This window comes from Canis lupus, chromosome 8, assembly GCF_011100685.1.
Source record: "Canis lupus familiaris isolate Mischka breed German Shepherd chromosome 8, alternate assembly UU_Cfam_GSD_1.0, whole genome shotgun sequence".
NCBI classification, from domain to species: Eukaryota; Metazoa; Chordata; class Mammalia; order Carnivora; family Canidae; genus Canis; species Canis lupus.
The window spans coordinates 38,008,146-38,031,407 of record NC_049229.1 but is presented as its reverse complement, the minus strand read 5'-3'; the positions used below and the strand labels follow the sequence as shown (position 1 = coordinate 38,031,407).

At 38.2% G+C, this 23,262-nt stretch overlaps 1 long non-coding RNA gene across 5 annotated transcripts in view; it reads left to right on the top strand.

Moving 5' to 3' along the window:
- The window catches only part of LOC102154476, an 88,322-nt gene that overhangs the window by 46,295 nt on the left and 18,765 nt on the right, over window positions 1-23,262 (top strand). For 4 of the 5 annotated variants that reach the window (XR_005363373.1, XR_005363377.1, XR_005363376.1 and 1 more), the window contains 2 exons: window positions 12,928-13,020; window positions 14,576-14,670. This is a non-coding gene — a long non-coding RNA (uncharacterized LOC102154476). Of the gene's footprint in view, window positions 1-12,927; window positions 13,021-14,575; window positions 14,671-15,225; window positions 20,756-23,262 lie in introns of those variants that run through there. The other variant, XR_005363378.1, reaches the window with a different exon arrangement.

Here is a 23,262-nt window from a genome sequence, read left to right as displayed (position 1 = left end):
TCATGCTAATGTGAGTTGGGTTTCTATCATTTGGAAACAAAGAATCATTGGCTCTCCCTTCTTTTGGGGCTTGTTACTTATGCCCCTGGTAGCAGAGGGTGACCCGTGGACCAGCAGTTACTTCTCATTCCTACTTTGACAATTTCCAGTTAGTGGAAATTCCTTCTTGATTCATAGAATACATTAGCACTAAACTCAGATTTTCTCTTTCTGGTCCTTAGAAATGTTTGGTGGGAGATTGAGTGAGAGTTAGTGAAGGAGTCTTAGATACACTTTAAACTGGAATGGTGATGCTGATGGCTGAGCTCTATCATATTTTCATTTAACAGTCTTTCCCAATTGTCTCATGCTGATCCCTTATTAATCAAGCTTTTTTAGTTTGGCTCTGTCTAGCAGAAAATCCAAGTGAGAGTGGCTTAATCTAATTATATTATATTTATTTATTAAAAATTTTTTTCTTCCAAACTTTTATTTAAATTCCAGCTAGTCAGCATACAGTGTAACATTAGTTTCAGAAGTGGAATTTAGTGATTCATCACTTGTATATAATACCTAGTGCTCATCATAACTAGTGCCCTCCTTAATCCCCATCATCCATCTAGCCCATTCCTCACCCAACTCCTTCTATTTGTTTTCTATCATGAAGAGTCTCTTATGATTTGCTTTCCCCCTCTCTTTTTATTCCTTTCTCATATATTCATCTGTTTTGTTTCCTAAATCATATGGTATTTGTCTTTCTCTAACTGACTTACCTTGCTCAACTTAATATACTCTAGCTCCACCTATGTCATTGCATAGCTGCATTCTTTTTGATGGCTGAGTAGCATATATATATATTCTTTATCCACTCATCAGTCAGTGTACACCTGGGCTCTTTCCATAGTTTGGCTACCATTGATAATGCTGCTATAAACATTGAGGTGCAGGTGCCGCCTTAGATCACTACATTTGTATCCTTTCGGTAAATACTGAGGAGTGCAATTGTTGGATTACAAGGTAGTTCTATTTTTAACTTTTTGAGGAACCTCCATGCTGTTTTCCAGAGTAGTTCCACCAGTTTGCATTCTCACTAACAGTGTAAGAGGGTTCCCCTCTTCTGCATCCTTGCCAATGTCTGTTGTTTCCTGTGTTAATTTTAGCCATTCTGACAGATGTAAGATGGTATCTCATCATGGTTTTGATTTGTATTTCCTTGATGATGAGTGATGTTGAGCATCTTTTCATGTGTTTGTCAGCCATCTGAATGTCTTCTTTGGAGAATGTCTACTCAGGTCTTCTCCTTTCTTAACTGGATTATTTGTTTTTTGGGAGTTGAGTTTGGATAATTTCTTTATAGATTTTGGATACTAATCCTTTATCAGATATAGCATTTGCAAATATCCTCTCCCCAATTTTATCTCAGATAATGAGGGTTGGAAGTAAGCAGTGTAGGGAAGGAAAAGTTCTTAATGATGTTATCAGAGAACTGACTTCTAACTTTGCGCTCAAATATCTCAAGCATGGATTCTTAGTCTTAAGATATCAGGGCCTTGACACAGAATTCTGGACAAGGAAGAAAAAGACCAAGGGACAAACATGTACTAGTTGAATGAATCCCTTAGGAAAGCCTTCTTGGAAGCCTTACCAAGGCTTCCAACTTACTTGGTAAGTTACTTACCAAGTAACTTCTCATTGGCTCAAGGTGCCACATGACCACCTCTAGCTGCAAAGGAGGCTAGAAAGTATAATTATTTAACTGGGGACATAGGTGCTCCAAATAATAACAGTGTTCTCTTAGTAAGAAGAAAGGGAAGAATGGTTATTTGATAGACAGCTTTTAAAGTTTTTTTTTTTTTTTTAAAGATTCTATTTATTCATTCATGAGAGACACAGAGAAAGAGAGAGGCAGAGACACAGGCAGAGGGAGAAGCAGGCTCCATGCAAGGAGCCCGATGCGGGACTCGATCCTGGGACTCCAGGATCACTCCCCTGGCCAAAGGCAGGCGCTAAACAGCCGAGCCAAGTTCACAAGTTTTTGTTCACAAGCCAAGTTTTTGTTCACAACAAAACAGCTAGACACCACACACTTAGGTTTAATCTGGATTATTAACATTGTCTCTATCACTTTGTTAGGTCTAGATAGATAATCAACAAAACAATAACTCAAGGCCTAATCTGTAGCATTTACTGATTTCCATGGTATAGATACTCCCACCATGGCCCCTTCCAGCTACGAACATGATGTCAAAGAACGCAGAATTGGGAAGAGATGCACAAGTTTCTTTTTTAAGAAGAACAGATATTGATTGGATAGGTAATTGGAAGTCTCATCTATGGAAACCTTAATGCAACAATCCTTTCTTATATACTCACTGCTTTCTATCTATTCCTGTAATTTTTGATTATTATAAATATTCTCTGTATTTTTGTTAGTTATTAGCCTTGTCTTTCTTTCCTACAGTGTTCTGTTCTTTGAATCTCTGAAGCTACCCATACTCATATGTCAAAGAATATTAGTCTTGTTCAAGATAATATCTTACATATTTAAGCCATGGCTGGACCAGGGGTGTGCTGGAGCTAGCTCTACTGTCCCTAGGAGTTGGTTGTTACATTTTCAGGAATTTTCTAAGCTGGTTATTAAACACAGCCATCATTAAAAAGTAAATTATGAAAACTTACACTGAAATAAATTATATTAAAAACAAAGAAAAAATATCTCAAACTCATTACCTTTTAATTATTATTATACTCTCTAATTATTATCTATGCTGTGAGGTTATTTATGTTTATTTTACCTATATGATGAATTAGATGATAGCATGCTACTGTGCATCTCTTCCCAATTCTGCGTTCTTTGACATCATGTTTGTAGCTGGAAGGGGCCATGGTGGGAGTATCTATACCATGGAAATCAGTAAATGCTACAGATTAGGCCTTGAGTTATTGTTTTGTTGATTATCTATCTAGACCTAACAAAGTGATAGAGACAATGTTAATAATCCAGATTAAACCTAAGTGTGTGGTGTCTAGCTGTTTTGTTGTGAATAGCACAAAAAATGGGAAAATACTCTTCCTAGTATAGGAAATTATTATCTGATTCAACAAAGAAGTTGTTCACATGAATGGCAAACTAGTGAAGTTTCAAACATCTTGTCACATCTGTCTTACTTGCCAATGGTAACCAAAATATCAACCAACATTCAAGAAAGAACCATACATACCCAGAGATTTACGAGCATACTCTGGCTGGAGCCTGATGGGGAAGAAAGTCATGTTTTTGATTTCTAGACAAGAGTTGGCTTATGTTGGAAGGAAACATCAAGAACTTGGGTTTTTTGTGGTACAAGAGTCAACACAGCATCATAAGACTTGTACTCTAGATTCTGCCTGCCTCTAATGCTCAAATTGCCTGTAGACTCAGACTCAGACTTAGTCTGTGAGTGGTCTTCTTAAATCAAGTTGTTCTTATTTACTACTTTATTATATGGGTGGTAGATTATAGTTTACCTCCTATGCAGGGTGCTGCAGGCTTTTTGGACAATCGCTAGTGCCCACTGTATCTCTGAAGTCCTTTATTCCTCCACTACTTACTGGGAAGAGGCTAGGATTTGCAGAGCTTCTCCTCAGCTCAATTTTCAAATGCCCTAGAGAAAAGCATGCAAATTTGCATTATACCCACCATCTTAAGCTCTATCCTATTGCAGTGTAACTGAGTACTCCAACTTCTCAAAGATTTATCACTCCAAGGAAAAATATTCAAAATAAGCCGAAATTTGTAGTTAGCTATTTTGAAAATAAGAGAGGCAGCAGGAATCTTTAGAACACTGGGCAGAAAAAGATTGGATATGGTCCATCAGCTCAGTAAGATAATTTTACTGAATCACTTTTTCTTGCCAGCCATGACATTGTTGGCTACTAAGCTGGTGATATTTTTCAAATAAATAGAGAAAAATCTCATTAGTTTAGATTCCACTAGTGTGTAATTTGAACAAAGGCTGGTTTGGAGCTTTTCTGTATACTGTTCATGAAGAATAAAGATGACTAAATGATTAGTTAAACAAGAAAAGAGAAGCAAGAGTACAAAGACTTTCAAGTACTCCAGCAGAGTATTTGGAAATGGTTTTGTTTGCCAGAGACACTGATTAGTTAACCATTAATGCAGATCTTGTAGTCTTCACTTGGTAGAGCCCTGTCAAGTTACCAGGTGTGCTCAACTTACTAAATAGCAGTGTAATTACATAACCTTAAAAATCACCTATGATTAAGATTTTTCACTAATTCAGATTGGCATCTTTCATCAAGTAGACTCATTTAGGTATTATGATATAGATATAGACAGAATTCTCAAATATTAGGGAGTAAGTAGCATATATGCCCCTTGGAGTACATTTCTCACTTTCTCACATAATTCCCAACTACATTATAACTTGTGAGGCTACTTATTTTAAAGTACTAATATCAAAATATTAATATTTTACTTCCTTTGAGAGTCATCATCCTCTAGTATCGTTGTGTAGCTATGAGTGTGTGCATGTGTGTGTATGTGTTAGAGGAGGAAAGATCCTTGGATCTCCTCCTCCTGCATTTGCTAGATCACTGCTCTTCTGAGTCTTGTCTTCCTACCCACCACTCTTCCTTATACCACTGGATGTGGCTGTTTTTGCTTAAAGTTAGATCTAGCAACAAATAGTTCATAGTTCCTTCAAAACAAAAACAATATTGTTTGCTTCTCAAGGACCATCATGGAGAAGGTTGGTGGAGAACATGGTAGGTGTAACAAACACATGGCAGGGCTCACTTCTCTTCTTTTGTTCTTCCTCACTTCCTTTCAGGACTTCACTAAGCTAAGTTGTACTAACAACAAGAAATTATGTTAAGGGAAGACTTTTAAAACTTTCTTCAAAGTATTACCTTACCCAAGGCTCAATAGAAATAGAAATGGATCCAAGATTTTAAACCTTTGTTAAGTAGATGCTTTGTGAACCATCATCATTCCCCTGTAAAATTTCCTAATCTTATTCTTGTGCCCTCAGATTTACCTGCCCTTCTATTTTTTTCAAAGTGAATCTCTGTTCATCTTTTAGAAACCCTCTTCATATGGCCAAGTGTACCAAGGATGCATCTTTTTTACCCAGTAGTACATTTCTCAAAGTTTGAGTAATGTAGCCTAGAAATATGCCTTTGGGGCTCTGGGAGGACAGTGTGGGATGGCCTTTTTTTTTTGGATGGCCTTTGAAAGTATTCTAGTCTAGGTTGGACTTGAGTCCTCAGAGTTTTTCCCCCTTCAAATTTCTTCCCTAAAATAAGCTATAGATAGGCCCTTTATATAAGGCCCTCTCCTTCTCTCTCTCTCTCTCTCTTTTAAGATTTTAATTTATTTATTCATGAGAGAGAGAGAGAGACATAGAGACATAGAGACAGAGAGACAGAGAGAGAGAGGGAGGCAGAGACACAGGCAGAGGGAGAAGCAGGCTCCATGCAGGGAGCTTGATGTGGGACTTGATCCCAGGACTCCAGGATCACACCCTGGGCCGAAGGCAAGTGCTAAACCGCTGGGCCACCCAGGGATCCCAGGCTCTCTCTTTCTCATTCCTTCTCTCTCTCTCTCTCTCTCTCTCTCTGAGACACATACACATGCATATACACCACAACACACACCCTCTAAGGACACATAAATTCTCAGCAATGTATAATGTACTGCAGTATAGTATAAACTCACAAGATGAAGAATATTCCCAACTACATTATAACTTGTGAGGCTACTTATTTTCAAATATAGATTTCACAGTATTATGCAGAACCTGATTCTTTCATCTTCATTTATTCCTCCTCATTCCCTCCAAATTGTGATCCTCCAGTCCCACTGAGGATAAAAATTAACCTAATGATATATACCTCTTAAAGAAAGCATTTAGTAACACAAAACCTCAGCTTGTAAGAGCTTCATTAAACTTTCAGATGAGTTATCAACCACTTCTTTAGGTTCTATTGGGGCTGGAGAAGTTTAATTTTTCTATTTGCACCACTCTTCCCCAACAAGCAATCTCCTACTCATTCTTTGTGTTCACATATTGGAAGCTTTTTCCCAAAACCAAAAACAATTGGTCACTTACTTCTTTGCTCCCACATTACTTTATATGCATCTCCTTGACAGTCCTGTTTACCTGATAATTATTTCTTTATATATTGGTCTAGATTAGGCTGTCCAATATGGTAGTCACTAAGCACATGAGGCTATTTAAATTAATTAGAATTAAGTAAAATTAAATATTTATTTAATCAGTTGAATGAGTAATATTCCAAGTTATATCCAGCTAGTTGCTACAATGTCAGTCAGAGAAGATATAGAACACTTGCATAATTGCAGAAAGTTCTATTGGATAGTGCTAGCCTGTGAACTCTTGTATTACTAATCACTGCATTTCCTGCCCTTAGAGTGGTGTCTGTAATAGGTGCTCACCAAATGCTGGTTGGATATGTAAAAAAATAAATGAATGATGAAGAATCCCTTTATGCTGGTTCTGCAGCCTTAAATACGTTTCCTGCAAATCTTTGATCTTTTTTTTTCTTCATTGAAATGGAGAATCAAGAGTTTGCTTCTGAAGGGTTTTTTTTTTTGAAAGATTTATTTGTTTATTTTAGAGAGAAAGTGTGCCTGTGCACATGAATGGAATGAGTCAGAGGGAGAGGAGAGAGAGAATCCCAAGCAGACTCCCCATTGACAGAGCCCAACACGGGACTTGGTCTCATGACCCTGAACTCATGACATGAGTTGAAACCAGGAGTCAGGCACTCAGCTGACTGAGCCACCTAGGTGCCACTGTATCTGAAATTCTAAGAGTCCAGTAGAAGTGATTCTTGAACAGGATGGACTTTGCCTGAGAAACAATACAGGGAAGGTGATTTAAGGGGGGTTCATAGAGATAGGAACAAAAACATCAGGTTCAAAGAAATCTAGGGTGGCTGGTACAGGAGATGGTAACTATTATTGGGCATTTACAGTGTGCTGGGCACTATTCTGCACACTTGACATATATCACCTCACTTAATTTTCAGGGAATATTATCTCCATTTTATGAATGGGAAGACAGAGGCACAGAGAGGTTAAGTAACTTGACAAACAAATCAATAAATGACAGAGCCAAGATTCAGTGGGATATTTAGTTGCGGATTACCAATGAAAGATTACAAATTTAAATTTGAAGCTTGGAAGAGAAGTACTGGGAATAGAAATATCTGTTTATCAGAGAAAACTTGGTAGTTGAAACTGAAGAGAAAACCAGATGAGGCAAAAGCTATGGAAAGAGGAGAATGTGGTACATTAACTTTTAAGGAGCACGTAAAAGAGGAAGCTTCAGACAGATGGAGAAGAGATGTTAGAGAGAGGAGGGAAACCAAGAATCATAGGACAATTGTTGCTTATCGCAATCTTCAATCACTCTCCTCTGAGCAAGTGTCACCTGACTTGGAAGCCCAACATCAACCATCCTAAAAATTTGAACCCAAGCACACTGTTCCCAAGTATCATCACCTATCTTATTGGCATCTTGAATCTGGTCTATTTCTCTTCCCTAGGATTTGGGCTCCTGCAGATGTCCCATTTTACTAGGCCATTTGGCCAATATGTGACTTAGAGAAATTATATAATCTCTCTGGGACTCAAGTTCTCATTCAGAAAATATCAGATTAGTAATTTTCAAATTCCTTTTAGTAGCCATTGAATGCTTCCCCTAAATAAAATATTTCATGGAGCTTCACTATATTAAATAGAAAAAAAGTTATAGCTGCTTTGGTTGAGCTTGAATCAGATGTGACCAGAATCTGCACTCTTACATATCATGCTATTTACCTACCTCAACAAATGTGTTTAGATTTAAGCTTAAGTCTCTGCTTATAGGCTTGAATCCTGATAACTCATTTGAATAAAGTAAATGTATTTTGGCCAACAGTATTTGTGAATTTTGATGATGATGATCTTTTGTGGCACTTTTGGTTGTCTATCAATAGCCTTTTCCTTGTCAATTCTATTTCTCATTTCTCCCTGTCCCTCAGCTTTTCATTGTTGGCAGAGCTCTGATTTTCTTTTACTATTTTCCTTTGCTTAAGAAAAGTAACTTTATTCCAACTCTGGGGATAATTGATAACTGGTCTAATTTTGATGGTCTTAAACTGTTGGAGTGGTTTGGTTAGGAATGGGTAGGACATGCATCTCAATTTTGGCCTATAGAATTGAGGGTCATTTTGCTGAGGAGATTCTGGGACAGGTGTTTCTCATTAATAAAAAGAGCTGAATGGAGGAAACATTCCTATTGTTAGCTGAATGTTGTTATCTACCTATAATATCTGAAATGCTCTAGCAATCTTGTGATCATAAGGGGATGGTCCTCTTCATGCATGCTGAGTTTGGAGAGCAGAGAAAAGGAAAGAAACTGAAGGCTTAAAATATTATTCTGAAGCCAAAATAATTGACCCAAAGCTTCCCTACCCATGGTCTTCTAATTATGTGATATAATAAAAATCTTTATTGTTTAGACCTCAATTAGTTGAATCTTCCATTACTTGCAGTTAAAAGGATTATAATGAATTCACCTGCTCTTCTGGCATAAAGATGATAATCTTTAAAACATGTTTATTCTTTTACACATTCAGTAAATATTAATTATACATGTATGTGCCAAACATTACCTATGTGTTGAAGATATAGTAGAGAACAGCATAGATATGGAGCTGACACCATGAAAGTTGTAAAAACAGAGAGAAATTAGTGTGGCTAGAGCACAGTGACCAAATTATGCATGGTGTTTATAAGCCAGGCATAATTTAAAATGAAGGAGCTATAGTAAGATTTGCATTTTTAAAAAGATGTGCTGGCTTCTGTATAGAAAACTCACTGAAGAAAGTCTAGAGTTAGGAGCAGGAAGGACAGTTATACAGTGGTCCCATGAGAGATGAAGGTTGTTTGAATTAGCCTTGGAAATGGAGATACATATTTCAAGTTATAATTTAATGGAATCATTAGAATGTACTGATCAATTGGATCTGGGTGGTAAGGGAGAGATCATTGTCAAAGATGGCTCCCAAGTTTCTGGTATTACATGGATAATGATGCAATTTTTGAGTTAGCAAATGTTGGAGAAGGAACAGATTGAGGTAGCATAAGAGATAAGAGTTCAGTTTTGGACATGTTAAGTATGAAATAGCTGTGAGATATTTAAATGGAAATTTTAAGGAGGAAGGTAGAAATGTAAGCCTGCAACTTCAAAAAGGTGTCTCTCAGGAGAGAAAGAATTTAAATAATCTCATATTCCACTAGTGAGGATAGATTTGTGTAATCAAACTCTCTGTGCCTGACAAACATACAACTGTAAGGTGTCTACTCACAGGGTCTGTAATCAGCAGATCTTTAACTGTAAGAGGAGCAAAGTTAACAGCAAACTGAGTTCATGCTTTCATTGTTATTATATTAGACTTTTAATAATGTGAAATAACCTGCATTTATATGTCATAGGCGCTCCTATTGACACAACTCTCAAAATATACCCCAATCTCTGCTTCTTTTGCCCATCTGCACTGGTACAGTCCTAATCTAGACCACCATGCAGTATAGTATATCTGGACCAATGCTGCAGGCTTCTAATATCTCTCTGTGAAGATGTCAGCAAGGCAGTTGGATGTATGGTTTTGGGATCAGGAGAGACTCTTGGGTTAAAGATGTAAATTTGGAGTCCTTAGGATAAAGTAGAAATTAGTAGAGAAGCAATCAGGACAGGGAATATTGTAAGCATGAGGAGAATATGCAAAAGCACAGAGGCATAATAAGGTAGTATTGGGAACTAAAAATTAAAAAAGGAAAGTAATGTGAATCAAGTATAATTAGTCACTGAAATAAACACTTATATTGTAGCAAGAGTTAGTAACCTGCTTAAGGTTATATAATTTGTTCTTTTAAAATAATATGGTACATTGTTATTTAACCAATGTGGCTTAAAATACGTATGGGTTTGTCACATAGTTCAGGTGATGGGAGAGATTCATGCTTAGAAGTAGGGCTGATACAGGGCAAGTATATGGTCAGTCTTGTGTGCTACACAAGGTATTGAGACTGTGCTGTAACTCAGTTTGCTCAAACTCATGTCAGAGAAGGCTTGGATGTTGAGGAGAAAAACACTTAGTTCAAATTCAACAAATAATTATTAAGAAGGCTATTGTATAAGCTCTGGGTGATACAAAATGAAGTCAGACTTGGCTCTGAACTTTGAGATGATCATCTGGGAAGGAAATGAGATATGCAAGCTAATAACTACATTGCAAGGTAGAATGTGAAGCCAGTGAAGCCAGAGGGCTTTGAAGTCAGAGAATGTCGGAAGCGAAGGCATTCCAGGGAAGGTGGGTGAAGAATGAAAGCACAGACAAAGCTTTTGTAAATCTGCAAGTGAGTTTGTACAAAAGAAGAGGTAAGGACTGGTGGCCCATGGTGCATAATGGCATCTGAATGGGTTGAAAATCAAATCTGTGAGTAAATGAGTCACTCCAAGAACCCAATAAATAAAGATCCAGATATTTAAAAAAGATTTTATTTATTTACCCAGGAGAGACACACACAGAGAGACAGAGACATAGGCAGAGGGAGAGGGAGGCTCCATGCAGGGAGCCCAATGCGGGACTCGATCCTGAGACTTGGGGATCACGCCCTTAGCTGAACCGCTGAGCCACCCAGGCATCCCAAAGATCCAGATTTAAAACACATAAATTAGAGTAAGGTTAACTACGTCACCAAATAAAATGTGGTATTATAAAAGACTTTGCCATAGAATAAGTAAGCAGCACTCTCCCCAAAGACAAGGGAGAATTTTGTTTAAAACCTTTTCTTTTTGCAACTCTCCAGCTTTCACACAAAGCTAGGTCCTCCTGTTAATTGTGCACACAGCACATACAGCCACCAGCACTTTCTCTTTCGGTGTACAGGACTATGCCGCTATAGCCCATTTCCTGGATCTCTCAAAGGCCGCCAGGGCAATCATAGAGTAGAATAAAAATGTAGGTAATGAAAAGACATTAATAGCCTGAGTAGGTAGTTGGGTGGCTGCTTTCAGGGAAGCCGATCACTTTGCCTTATAGGATAAGGTCATTGTGATATGTTGGTCAAAATCTGCCCAGGGAAAGCAAACTGCTTTTATCTATAACTGCTGTTGGTTGGCAAACCATTAGACTGATTTTTGTGTTTGTCTGTTTGTTAATTCTCCATTAAATCTGGATAATACTATAAGCATAAAGCAGCAAGCTTAAAATTAGAAAAAATTTTTTGAATTTGGTCTGAAATCATGATAATATACTTGCGAAGGAGAAGAAAAAGCAAAATTGAGTTTGTCAAAGCTAGCCGTTTTTGCTGGGAAAAAATTGGAAGATTCATAAGGTAAGACAAAAAAGTTGTATTTTGAAAGTCTGAGATTCAGAACCAACAGGGGGAAAAAGAAAGTCTAAAGATCTTAATACTCATTGTCTATTTTAAAGACTTGCAGAATTAAGACTTCCACTGTGAAGTTGTGCTTTTTTTTGGGGGGGGCAGAATACAGATTTATATCTCCCCTCTGGCCCCAGTTCATCATGAGCTTCATTGATTGGAGGTACGTTGTATTGTGTGTGGGTCTGTGTGTGTTTAAAGCTTTTGCTAAATTGGATTTTTTCGTACCAATCTTACAGGAGGATTTATGGAATCCTTTCCAGATATGATATTACATTATTGTAAAAGCTTTATTCCTCTTATCTTTGTGGGCAGAGGGTCAGAATGGACTGCATATGAGGATTAAAATCGGCCTGCAGTGGAGCAGAGTAAACTAGGGTGGATTAGACAAAACATTTTAACAAATGCTGGAGGTCCTGGCTTGCCTTTATCTTTTACCTCTGAGATTTCAGAAAATGTTTCAAGAACATCATTTGGAGGAAAGCAGAAGTCAGAAATATAAAATTCCAACAGCATCGAAGGTTGAACTTATGTAAAACATTGATTTTTCATTTTAGGAACCACTTAAATGCTTAAAAAATAATAGTAGAAATGTTCTTAGCTCTTCCTGTGTTGATGAAGTAGGGCACCCCGGCCTTATGCTCTGCTCTTCCCATTTTCTCACAGGAGCTTATTTCCCTTCTCTGGTTTTCTTTGTAACCTACAAGTGAGCGTCTGGGCAGGGTCCAGCCGTACTTCTAAACATACCTCACATCCTGGGGCCATCCAACTGCCTGCCATGCTCTAATTGGAAGTTCTAGAACTGTCTCTCATCCCATGTGGTTGAGATATAGACCAGTCCCTTGGTTACTAAACTGTTTTCACTAAAGATTTTGTGGGAAAGTATTAACTCAAGAGTATATATTAATGGCACGATCAAGGATTAATATAATACTTTTTCCTCTAAAATGTTACAACATAAGAAATGTCTTGGCTTGCCAGTGCCCCTGAAGAATTAGTAAGAGCACCTTTTTGCTACCTCCTTTGAATAGACAGGTGTTTTCTGTGCAACTGAAGTATAAGTAAGTTATGATTAATTAAGGTGTTAGTAAGAGACTTAAAAAAACAAACCTGAAATTACAGTGAACAGCAACTGACTTTTAAAGTGGATAGAATAATTTACAAAGGTGAGAGAAATCTCTGTGTGGGAGCTGATGGGGGAGAAGGAAAAGAAGAAAAGAAAATGGGCCTCTGTCCTGTTCCTCAGGACATATAAATCAGGGAAACCAGAGAAACTGCTCCATTATTGAGCAAAGCACATTAATGAATCTTAGAACATCAATGATCTGCCCAAGCCAAGCCACAGGGAGCAGAGGGCTAAAGTGTTCTGCAAATTAAAGAGGTGATTGAGTTTCCAGAGGATTCCAGAGAGAGGGGAACTTGGGAAGCAGAGATGCATGAAGTCTTTAGGGAATATCTAATGTTCAAGTTTTTTTTTTGTCATGCAGTACGTGGTATTCAACATTCATGCCTGGTGTTTTGGGTACAAATCAAAGCAAAGAGGTGGTGTTCTTTCTCTGACACAGACCTGGAAAGACAGAGTAAGTGTGACTAGAAGGGGGAAAAGCAGCTTCTCTCCCACTTCCCCTGTCTCAGTCCTGCCTCCCATTGGGGGAAGCCCCTGGGACAATGGGCCCCTGACCCATTTCCACTGCACAGGGGATGGTAGCTGGAAATCATCTTCCTAATCTCAAAGGGTGTCTGCCTCACACTCAGCTGCAGATGCCTGCTTGTTAAGCATTTTCAAAGGGAATTTTAGAAATTATTATTATTTTAGAAATCATTATTCTTAGAGAATGATCTTTGGGGCCACCCTGACCTGGGTTTGACTTTTGGATCTGACAACATAAAATCCGTATGAGTACGGACATATTTTAAGACTTTTTAAAAATATTTTTTTATTTATTCATAAGAGATACACAGAGAGGCAGAGACATAGGCAGAGGGAGAAGCAGGCTCCCCATGGGGAACCTAATGTGGGACTCAACCCGGCACCTCAGGATCATGATCTGAGCCAAAGGTGGATGCTCAACCACTGAGCCACCCAGGTTCCCCTCATTTTAAGACTTTTTAAAAATGTTTGACTCCTCACCTATGAGTTACTGTTGTACTGAATTACATAATACTTGTCAAGCGGGTGGCATTGAGTTTGACATGACAGGTGTGTAATACATGGTACTTTATAATAATGTCAGAGGATTGGGTTTCTTTTCTTTTCTTTTCTTTTCTTTTCTTTTTTTTAAGATTTTATTTATTTATTCACAAGACACACACACACACACACAGAGAGAGAGAGAGAGAGAGGCAGAGACACAGGCAGAGGGAAGCAGGCTCCATGCAGGGAGCCTGACGTGGGACTGGATCCCGGGCCCCAGAATCATGCCCTGAGCCAAAGGCAGGCTCTAAACCGCTGAGCCACCCAGGGATCCCTGAGGACTGGGTTTCTATAATGATACCTCAGGATGTACTAAAACTGGGACCAGAAGACTCATGAAGAAGGCTCACCTCTTTCTCCTTTCTCCTTTCTTTCTCTTTTACCTTCCTTATAATCTATTCCTGCTCTTAACTATCATCTATTCTGCGCTGAGGTGATGGAAGAATTAAGTCGAGAGATAGTTCCAGGTGGATTAGGAGTTACTAGCAAACTGAAAAGAGGACGACAAATGCAAAGATGGGTGCCTAGCAGCAGAGAAGAATTTCCTTGGTTTTCTGGTCAAGGTGGCACTTCCTGAGCTCTCTTGCCTGACAGAGATGGATGTTCCCTTCTTCCTGGCCACATACCAATCTATCCCCCTCCATAGGGTGCCTCCTGATAACTTTGTCTCAGGCCTGGTGCTTACCAAACACATGCCTCCCACTGTTGTCATCACAAGCTTGGTTGGATGGGGGTGAGATAAGGGAGTGGCCCATCCTGGTTGTTGGGTCCCTGCTGCAGCTGGCTGATTACAGGTTGGCCTGTAATTTAAGATACAAAGCATATTAGTGGGGAAATGGCTTCCCTTAGTCTGTTTTCTGTCCATGGTGCCTGGTCCTCTTCTGCTCTCAGCCGCAATTTTTTTTTTTTTTTTTTTTTTTTTTTTTTTTTGTCACCTCTAGGTTGTGAATTCCATCTTCACAGGGGTTTCTCATGGATTTTGGCCTTCTGAGTTCTGTTAACTTCTTCCTGGGCATCGGCATGGCTCAGCTCAAGGGTGAGAAAGCCAACACTGTGTGTGTGTGTCATCCTTTCCCCTAGCTCTCTTTGGGAATGTTCTTTTTCACATCTTTGATTCTGCTCAGAAGGTACTCAGCCTATTAGAGGGTTTAATATTATAAAAGATCTTCCAAATCTGAAGGAGTCTACTCAGTATTGTGGAACCTTGGTTACACTGATTAGGTAGGAAGGGAGGGTGACTTTGAATTCAGATAAGGAGAAACTCCATTAGGTGCTCATTCTGTACATGAGAGAGATACTTTATCACTTGTTAAATGGATAATTTGAAAAATGGTTGCAAATTGTCCTACAGTATAATTTGAGAAAATGGCAGTGTCAGGCTTATCACTAAACTCTGTAGAATGTGCATTATCAAAATCATACAGTAGCGATATTATGTCTTTTTATCGTAAGATCAAAATAAAGTATTCTGGATTCAAGACAGAGTAAGAGCTAATAAGAGACTTCACTGCAACATGCAAATAAGCTGTCTTGAATGTGGCAGAGGTGAGCAATGTTGGCTGTTTGGTTGATTTCCTTTCCTTTCTTGAAGGGAGGACTTGATCATCTGAAGGCATCCGGTGAAAGGAAACATTGCAACCGCAAATCATGTCTTTACAAGAAACAATGAAAAACCTATTCAAATTGGCTTACTTGCTACATCAGCTTCTCCATGCTGTGAAACTTCAAAATGTAATTACTGGGCCACACAAACACAATGAATTAAAAAAAAAAAAGGCTGTACAACCAAGACAAGTACATTCCCCAGTGTTTCTTTGGTTCTATGTAATCCGCATTGTCTCTACACTGTAAACAATTCTTCGAGTTTTCTAAAGCTTTAGTAATATTATAGCAAATTAAATATCTCCAGAGAATGATTATTTTCTCTTAATGAGTAATAATAATTGTTCTGTGCTGACCTTCCATGGCCACATTTCTCCAAAGAATTGATGACCCCTGTACTTCCATTATACTTTTTAAATTTATATTGGTGATTTTATTTTTATCCTAGGATACTTTAAATTGAGATTATTACCTATGCCATATCAATGCCATTCAAGTGAACCTGTGAGACTAGGAAAAATAACACTCTTTGTTAGCTGGGCCATAGCTGTGTTGTCTTGGTCAGGTTAATTAATGTCTTGTGTTTCCATTTCTTTATCTGTATAATGGGAAGAATACACTTAATGCATGGAGTTTTTAGAAGGATTAAGAGATTATGAATGTGAAAGTAGCTTTTAAAGCATGATGCAAAATACAGTTATTAGTTCTAATTATTCGTCATAAGATAATAATTACTATCATTTGAGAAACATGTTCCTTTCATTCATTTGCTGAATACTTGGAGTTTTAGGCATTTCTGCCTAGACTCAACGGAATCTTCGTATCAAAATACACAGCGGTAAAAGTCCTTATTTCTATCTTAAGCTCCTACAGTTAGATTCTTTTTCATTTCTCAGAGGTATATCCCATGAGTGAAGGGTCTCAGGGAAACTTTGACACTACCCTATGCATCCCACAACCCATCCTTGTTAGATCAGTCCTTTAGTTTATACAGATCTATGAGAATATTTTTCTTCATAAGCACCAGCAATTCATGCCAACAACTTGTTTACTTTTATGAGATTTATCTAATCTAGTTGATTGATTTGTCATCAAAACTCCAATTTGGGCTTTAGACCTTAGGTCCACGGAGAGTGTGGCAAACTATTATTTTATCACATCCCTGGGTTCTGCATTCACAATGTGTGTGATTCAAGTGTTCCCTCATATAGCATATTTGCTCTTTTCTGTGGTCACTGTATAAAGAAAGCACACCAAAGACTTAAGAGAGTCAGTCGTCTGCCTACATGGTTAAATTTACTTCACTCCATGAATTTGTTTGCAGGACAAATGGCCTTTCAAAGATGTCTATACAAGTACCAGTTGCTTTATTGTGTTCAATTGACCTCACCTAAGTTCAAACAAGAAGCTTGTTCCATGAATTCTGTTGCTATGATTTAGGTTTGTGAACCTCTAGAACTCATAACAATGCTTTTAAAAAATGATACAGGTTCTATCTGACATAGTTTAAGTCACTCCAAACCTGAACACAGCAAGACTCACAGAATCCTAGACACACTGCCTGGCCTAATAGTCACATGAATCTCTAAAGAATGTCATAATTAACTGGAAAATGAGGTAATGCATGGCACCTTCACACCCCTTCATAGTTTTCCTCTTTCTTCAATATTGTAACTTTGTGTAACAGCTTCTCTCTTTGATCTACCTGTACGAAGTGTTTACAGAGAAATTCCATGTATTCCAGTTTGAACTTAACAAATCTTTATATTACAAGTTTGAAGTTGGTAGAATATGAATGTTTTAAATCCATGCCTTACAGCAAAATGTCTCAAAGAGATAATTTCCTAGGAAAGACATAGCTCACATTGAAACTTACAATTCATTTTCGTAGGATGAGAGCCAAGGATTATTTCAACCTTAGATCACCTTATCCTGAATCCCTAAATATTCTATGTGAGTCTCCAGGCACTTGTTACATATTCTTGCCTCTATATGTTCTTTAACATCATTTCAAATACGAGTTGGTGGCCCAGTTACCTTTGTGAAGCCAAATCGTTGTAAACTTAAAGTGCCTTCCATTCTTCTTAGACGAAGGAGCCTAGTATTCTTTGCTAGGTGCTATGCTAGGTGCATTACCTACATTATCTAACTTAATCTGTAGAGAAATAGTATGAGGAATGCATTATTGTCCCTTTTGTACAGATGAAAAACACAAAGAAAAGGGAATTGTAGCAAGTTGTCTCAAGGAGAGTAGTAAACAAAGTAGTATATGACAGAACTTCAATTTGAATGTACGTGTCAGGCTCTGAAGTTTATGATCTTTCTCCATACCAGGGAGTGGTGAGAATGAAATTATCAAAGAAATTATCAAACTATAGTAAATTACTTCAGTGTGTATCAGTCTAGTGTGTGCGTGCGTGTGTGTGTGTATGTGTGTGTATTTATAGAGGTTCTAGATTTGAGGTATCTCATATGTCTAGTGTCCACTGCTACAGAATCCACGCATGGACATGGTCTAGCCTTTGCCGGTACACTTAGCCAGCGTGGACATGATCCTCTCCCATGACGTTGGAAACAGAGATCTCACCTTGGGGTGTTTCCCTCCGCTGACATCTAGTGCAAGACTATCACTGCTTATAAATGCAAAGTGAATTTAGAAAACCCTAAGTTACCATGAAATTCAGTGCTGCCCTGCTGGTGTGACTTTTAATCCCAATGTGACCTAAAGTACATAAAGTTAATATAATTAGCACGAGATGAAACCAGTGGTCTGTAGTTATAGACAGCTTTAGAAAGTGGCACCCAGGGCCCAGTACTGGCAGTGGTCCACATTTCCTTTCTCTTGGAAGGAATAGGAATCTTCAGTGCTGAACAATGGCAGAATTGGGTCACTTTTCATGCTGACTCAGATTGTACACAGAAGAGGATTTTGGTCCCCAGGCAAACAGAGACTTGAGAAATGGAGGTTTTTTTTTTTTTTTGTTTTTTTGTTTTTTGTTTTTGTTTTTGTTTTTTTATGCCTCTACCTTAGTAAGATGGTATATGGATAAAATAAACTGGACAATATGTGGCTCTATAAAATTATTTAAATACCTACCTTTGCTTGAATGAGAGGAACTGATTACATAAAGTATAGTAACTTCTTATGCAAGGTAAATTGTAAATGTATATAGATAGGTAGATATATTGATCCATAGATCCATTGATCAATGGATTGATCGATGCATCCATCTGTCCATCCATGTGTAGCATAAGAAAAATTAAAGTAGATAATGAGGCTTAAGTTATTTTTCTCCTATGGTCAAATGTAACAACTATAACAGCAAATTGGAATCAGTAATACTAATATCTGGGTAAGGACTTCAAGACTTGCAGTGACTCCAATAAGGAATTATCCTGGCCTTAGCTTTTTTTTTTTTTTTTTTTTTTTGTGCTCATGTATCTTCATCAGAGAACAATGGTATCCATGTCTTCACAACTGTCAAAGAGTTAGGAATCAGAAGTTATACTTTAGCTCTTACTATTTTCCCCATGTGTAAAATTAAAGAGTGAATTGGATGATCTCTAAGATCCTTGTAAACATCACGAGATGATAAGTGAAAAGAATTGATTTTTAAATTTGACCTATGTTTGAATCCTGGCTTCATGTTTTTCTAGTTATGTAATTCCTCTGTGCCTTAGGTTTTTTTCTGTACAATGAGAGTATAATATTATTTCATATGGTTGATGGGAATATTAAATTAGAATAACAAAAAGAGCTTAGCACATTGTAGATAAGCAAGGGATTTTTTTGTTCTCTTTCTATGACTATAGGGACTAATTGAGATACTAAAAGTTAGCTATTATTCTTGCTCTTGATTTTAATGGTTCAGATGAAACTTAAAAACGTATAATATTACATGGGCTAAAAGACAATTGCATTCCAATAAGCTATGATTATGGGAGAAATATCTCACACAGCTGCTGTGGAAATTAAGTAAATGAGATATTTTAAACTAATTTGTTGATTCCTCCATTCAAAATATGTTTACTGAGAGGATCTAGGTGCTGATGCTGTGCTGGGTGTACACTGATGTGCAAACCCAGATGAGTCTTCTGCCCTCAGGAGAATGGGAAGATCATTATTATTCAAAGAAACACACTGAAGTAGCACAGTCTGGCCCCTTCCCTTGGGAGAATTAATCCACATTGATTCCAAGAGACACTACATATGGCCAGCTTCCTGTTACTGGGTGGTGAATCAGGGGTAGTGCATGTGAAGTGAAGTGTTTTTGATATAGGAAACCAGAGTTCACCCGGGATTCTGCTCACCCCAGTTTATCATGAAGATACCTGAGAGCTGAAAAAAGAAAGTAGACAAGAATTGAGGCCACTTTAAAGACTCTGCCTCATTGTGGGCTGCCATGGTCTCTTTGCTTGTATCTCTTGGTTCTCTCTGTAGGATTTTTGCCTCATAATATTTGATTTCCATGACCTATCATGGCCCTGACAAGATAGCATGGCTTGGTTCCTGTTTCTCCTCACTAGCCACCTCTTATCTTAGTAATACCTAATGAAAATTTCCAAGAGAGCCAACTTGAATTCTATCTCCTTTTTGCTCCAAGTCACACCAAAGTCCCTGACCAGTGTGTGGATGCTGCTACTGAGTCAGGTGCACATTCTTCATCCTATCAGTTGTGGCCGGGGCTGCTGGACTGACTCTCAGCAGGGGTGGTGAGTAGGGGAGGTCCTGGGGGGTCTACTGTGGTTCATCAAGACTCAGCCTAAAACTTGGATGAAATATTTGTCCAGACCATCTGATTTGTATACTACCCAATCAACTTTCAATAAACTTACATGTCTTTTCAGGAACCTGACTTTGGGTACACAAGGCTGTGAATAAGTTATGAATGGAATGGGGCAGCCCCGGTGGCTCAGCAGTTTAGTGCCGCCTTTGGCCCAGGGCGTGATCCTGCAGACCCAGGATCAAGTCCCACATCGGGCTCCCTGCATGGAGCCTGCTTCTCCCTCTGCCTGTGTCTCTGCCTCTCTCTCTGTGTCTCTCATGAATAAATAAATACAATCTTAAAACAAAAAGTTATGAATGGAATGGCTGCTGGAATGTGATGGTCACTGAAAATCAGTACATGGGATATTTGATTGGTAGTTTCATCTCTTGTTAGTCAGTGACCACTAATCTGACCAGCTTTATGTGTAATGACAAAACTGAATGTGTAACACCTGTCAGAATGGAGAAACTAAAAAACACAAGAAACAGCAAATGTTGGTGAGAATGTGGAGAGAAAAGGAACACTTGTGCACCACTGTTGGTGGGAATGCAAATTGGTTCAGCCACTGCAGAAAACAGTTTGGAGGCTCAAAAAGGTATGTGTACCCCTTTGTTTTTTCAGCATTATTTGCAATTACCAAGATATGAAAGCAACTCAGGAGTCCATTGATGGATGGATGAAGAATATGTGATATATATACAATGGGATATTACTCAGCTATAAGAAGAAGGAAATCTTGCTATTTGTGAGAACATGGATGGACCTAGAAGAAGTAATGCTAAGTGAAATAAGTCAGAGAAAGACAAATACCATATGACTTCACGCATTTGTGGAATTAAAGAAACAAAACAAATGAACAAACTGAAAAAGAGACAAATAAAGAAACGCACTCAAATACAGAGAACAAACTGGTGGTTGCCAGAGGGGAGGTGGGATAGGGGATGGGTGAGATAGGCTATGGGGATTAAAGAGTGCCCTTGTTGCGAGGAGCACTGGGTGATGTATAGAATTGTTGAATCACTAAATTGTATGCCTGAAACTAATACAACACTGTATGTTATTTATACTTGAATAAAAAAATTTTAAAAAGAAACACCCAAATGTATAAAGTGGAAGACAATATACTGGGATGGTAACTTCTCCAAGAACCAAATTTATTGCTGGAATCTTAACTCTTTAATCTCACAGTATTAGCGTTTGGTCACACAATTTCAGTTTAAATTTGAGAATTAATTTGTTGGTATATAATTCTTGAAATTGCTTCTTTATAAAAAATAGTACAGAATAAACAGATACAAGATAGAAAATAAAAATAGCTATAATCCTGCTCCCGAGCAATAACCAATATTTAAATTTTTATGTACATCCCATCCAAAAGGGGATAGGGAGGCATGCCAAATATATGTACTGCTACGTTTATAAAAATGGGATTATATTGTTCATACTTTTGTAGCCTGCTAACCTTATAATATTTCTCTAATTTATTTCCATTTCTCTAAATGGCCTTCTACCATCTTTAATGGCTAATAGCATCCTTCTGTATGAACAAAACATATGCCTTCTAAATTGCTGGGCAATTAATTGTTATTACAAACAGTATCATAATGAACTATTTTAGCTAAATATTTGCCATTCTCGACAAGGACTCCTTTGGGGCACCTAGTAGATTTGGTTGATGCCCTGCCCAGACTCCCTTTACTAGACCAATGCATCTGTCCCCCAGCTGCTGTATTTTGGTTGCTAATGATTCACAGCTGCTCCATTTTACCAGCTAGATAACAGCTCCCAGCTAATGGGAACCTGCTTGTCAAAAAGGTTACAACTCCAAGGCTGGGGGAAGCTGCACCCTCAGACCAATTAATGTGGGTCCGTAAGACCATCCTTCTTGATACAAGGTAGGGACAGTTCTGCAGGAGCAATTTAAGATCTGGCTTGACTCTCTTCTCCAGAACTACAGTCCTTACTTCCTTAAAAGTTTTCCTGAGGAGTACTTCCTCAATACACAATGTGCACTAGAATCTGAGACCCTGGCTCTGCCTCCAGGGAATAAGACCTGAGACAATGATGAATACCTACACGGTATGTATAAGAAAGAGGGCATACATAAAGGACCACTGATTTTTAAAAAGGATTTTATTTATTTATTCATGAGAGACACAGAAGTAGAGACATAGGCATAAGGAGGAGCAGGCTCCCCGCAAGGAGCTTTATTCGGGGCTCAACCTCGGGACCCCGGGATCATGACCTGAGCCAAAGGCAGATGCTCATCCACTGAGCCACCCAGGCATCCCAGGACCATTGATTTTTTAAAATGACGTATTCATCGAGAATAAAATTCACACACCATATAATCCATAATCCATCATTTTTAAAAGGAAAAAATCAAGAGTTCAAAAATATTCACAGATAGATATGCCCATCAGGACAATTTGAGAACATTCCATCACCTCAAAAAGAAACCTCTTATACTTTAGCTGCACCCTGTACCGTATCATTGACTCTAACCCCGAGTGAGCCCTCATCTTTTCTCAGTCTGCAGATTTGCCTGATTTGGATATGTCACATAAATGGAATAATATGTGACTGGCTTCATCACTGAGCATAATGTTTTCTGTTTTCAAGGTTCATCCATGTTTATATTAAAATTTAACCAGTTGTCCAATATTGATCTTTATAGCTATGTTTTCTTCATTCTAATCCGGATTCATGCAGTGCATCCACACATCTAGGGTTGCTATGATTTCTTGGTGAAATGATCTGTTTAACATTATGGAATGTTCCTCAAATTCATATATTTTAAAAGTTATATATTTTTATTGAATTTAGAAGCTCTATATTACTCTGGATACAAGTTTTTTTGTCAGAAATAGGTATTACAAATATTGTTTTCTGGTATATGGCTTGTCTATTCACTTTCTTGTTAGTATTTTATTTATTTATTTATTTATTTATTTATTTATTTATTTATTTAAAGATTTTATTTATTTATTCATGAGAGACACACACAGAAAGAGAAAGAGAGGCAGAGACACAGGTAAAGGGAGAAGCAGGCGCCCTGCAGGGAGCCCGATGTGGAACTGGATCCTGGGACTCCAGGATCACGTCCCAGGCCAAAGGCAGGTGCTAAACCGCTGAGTCACCCAGGGGTCTCCGATAGTATTTTATTTTTTAAGATTTATTTATTTGAGGGATCCCTGGGTGGCGCAGCGGTTTGGCGCCTGCCTTTGGCCCAGGGCGCGATCCTGGAGACCCAGGAT